The 2982-nt window shown below is 41.9% G+C and overlaps 1 protein-coding gene across 1 annotated transcript in view; it reads left to right on the forward strand.

The window, feature by feature from the left end:
- The window catches only part of LOC108292557 (DNA polymerase theta-like), a 100292-nt gene that overhangs the window by 44649 nt on the left and 52661 nt on the right, over nucleotides 1-2982 (forward strand). The window lies entirely within an intron of this gene.

The raw sequence follows: 2982 nt of genomic DNA on the forward strand, positions 1-2982 counted from the left end.
CTGGAGTGCAATGGCGCGATCTCGGCTCACCGCAACCTCCGCCTCCTGGGTTCAAGCAATTCTCCTGCCTTAGCCTCCCGAGGAGCTGGGACTACAGGCATGCGCCACCATGCCCAGCTAATTTTTGTATTTTTAGTAGAGACGGGGTTTCACCATGTTGACCAGATGGTCTCGATCTCTTGACCTCGCAATCCACCCGCCTCGGCCTCCCAAAGTGCTGGGATTATATAGTATTTCTTTCTCTCTCTTTCTCTTTCCTCTCTCCTCCCCTCCCTTCCCTACCCTTCCCCTTCCCCTTCCCCTTCCCCTTCCCCTTCCCCTTCTCCTTCTCTTTCCCCTTCCCCTTCTCCTTCCCCTTCCCCTTTCCTTTTTTTTTTGAGGCGGAATCTCACTCTTTTGTCAGGTTGGAGTGCAGTGGTGCAGTCTCTGCTCACTGCAACTTCCACCTCCTGGGTTCAAGCAATTCTCCTGCCCCAGCCCACCGAGTAGCTGAGATTATAAGTGTGTACCACCACTCCTGGCTAATTTTTTTTGTATTTTTAGTAGACACAGGGTTTCACCATGTTGGCCAGGCTAGTCAGATTTTGTTTATCTGGGAATGTTTCTGTTACATTTTTACTTTTGAAAAATGACTCTCCTTTTTATAAGATTCTTAGTTGAGGCTGGGCATGGTAGCTCATACCTGCAGTCCCACCACTTTGGGAGGCTGAGGCAGGTAGATTGAGCCTAGAAGTTTGAGACCAGCAACATGGTGATACTCCGTCTTTACCAGAAAAATACAAAAATTAGCCGAGTGTGGTGGTATGCGACTATACTTATAGTTGCGGCTACCTGGGAGGCTGAGGTGGGAAAATGGCTTCAGCCCAGGAGGTAGAGGTTGCAGTGAGCTGAGATTGTGCCACTGCCCTCCAGCCAGGGTGACAGAGCCAGACCCTGCTTCAAAAAAAAAAAACTGTTTAGTTGACAGATTTTTTTTTTCTTTGAGCAGTTTGAATATCTCATCTCACTGTATTCTCTGGCCTTCTTGTTTCTGGTGAGAAATTAGCTCTTAATCTTATCAGGTGTCTCTCATATATGATGACTTTTTCTTGCTGCTTTCAAGATTTTTTTCTTCAGTTTTAACGTTTTGACTGTGATGTGTCTTTGTATGGATCTCTTTGTATTTATCCTGCTTGGAGTTCACCGAGTTTCTTGGATATATAGATTAAGTTTTCCATCAAATTTGTAATACTTTTAGCCATAATTTCTTCAGATATTTTTCCTTTTTCTTTCTGTATTCTCCTGGTACTCATTGTGCATATGTTGGTACACTTAGTACCCATATTCCTTTAAGGCTGTGTTCATTTTTTCTCCTTTTTCCTCCCCCTCTGTCAGTTTGCATAGTCTTTATTAATCTATCTTCATGTTTGCTGATTCTGTCTTATGCCAGCTTGGATATACTGTTGATCTTGCTAGTGAATTATCGATTTTAGGTCCAGGTTTGGTGGCCCACACCTTTAATCCCAGCACTTTGGGAGGCCAAGGCAGAAGCATTGCTTGAGTTTAAGAGTTCAAGACCATCCTGGGCAACATAGTAAACCCCATTTTAGTTATTGCACTTTTTTTTTTTTTTTTTGAGACAGGGTCTTGCTCTGTTGCCCAGGCAACAATTATGGCTCACTGCAGCCTCGACTTTCTGGGCTCAAGCAGTCTTCCCACCTCAGCTACCAAGTACCTGGGACCACAGGCATGTGCCATCATTCCTGGCTAAGTTTTTGTATTTTTTGTATTTTATATATATATATAAAGATGGGGTTTCACGATGATGGCCAGGCTGGCCTTGAACTCCTGACCTCAAGCGAGCCGCCCACCTCAGCCTCCCAAAGTGCTAGGATTACAGGTGTGAGCCACTGTGCTCAGCCAGTTCTTTTAAAAATAATTTTCTCCTTATTGTATCACCTACTTAATGAGATGTTGTCATCCTGCCTTTTACTTACTTCAAGCATGGATTTTGTTTTTTTGATCATATTTATAATGTTTGCTTTGAAGTCTTTACTTATTTCAATGGCTGGACCCTCTCAAAGGTATTTCTTTTGATTTATTTTGCCTGTTTTTCCCCCTGTGTTTGAGACCCACATTCCTATTTCTTTTATGTTTCATAATTTTTGTTAAGTATTGACATTTTGGGTAATATATCAACTCTGAATATTGAGTCTTTCCTCCTTTCTGTCCTCTATGTTATTGATTCTTTCTTGAAAATTACTCAGAATACTTAGGATTGTACCTACAGTTAGAATATTCATATTAGATGTGTCTATGATTAAAAACTTAGGTTCTGGCCAGGCGCAGTGGCTGACACCTCTAATCCCAACACTGAGAGGCTGAGACAGAAGAATTGCTTGAGGCCAAGAATCTGAGACCAATCTGGGCAACAGAATAAAACCCTGTTTCTCCAAAAACATTAAAAATTTAGGCAGACGCGGTGGTACTCACCTTGTAGCCCCAGCTACTTGGGAGGCTGAGGTGGGAGGATTGCTTGAGCACAGGAGGTTAAGGCTGCAGTGAACTGTGATCCCAGCCTGGATGACAGAACAAGACCTTGTCTCAAAAAAAAAAAAAAAAAAAAAAGACTTGGGTTTTATAAAATGCAGTTTGTATCCTTAGTGATCTCTTTTCCATTTCTCCTGGCAGTGAATTGTTCGTGAATAAATGATGTTTCCATATGAATGAGGTATTATCATAGTTAGACATTTTTATAAATCCTGAGGCCTTTGCCTTTTTAAGTAATTTCATTTTATTGTAATTTTTTTTAAATGAAGTCTTGCTCTGTTGCCCAGGCTGGAGTGCAGTGTCACAGTCATAGCTTACTGCAGCCTCAAACTCCTGGGCTCAAGCAATCCTCCTGCCTTGGCCTCCTAAAGTGTTGGGATTACAGGCATGAACCATAACAACTGGCCATTTAATATATTTATTTTTTCTTTTTCTTTTTCTTTTTTTTTTTTT

Source organism: Cebus imitator, unplaced genomic scaffold, assembly GCF_001604975.1.
Source record: "Cebus imitator isolate Cc_AM_T3 unplaced genomic scaffold, Cebus_imitator-1.0 Scaffold494, whole genome shotgun sequence".
Lineage (NCBI taxonomy): Eukaryota > Metazoa > Chordata > Mammalia > Primates > Cebidae > Cebus > Cebus imitator.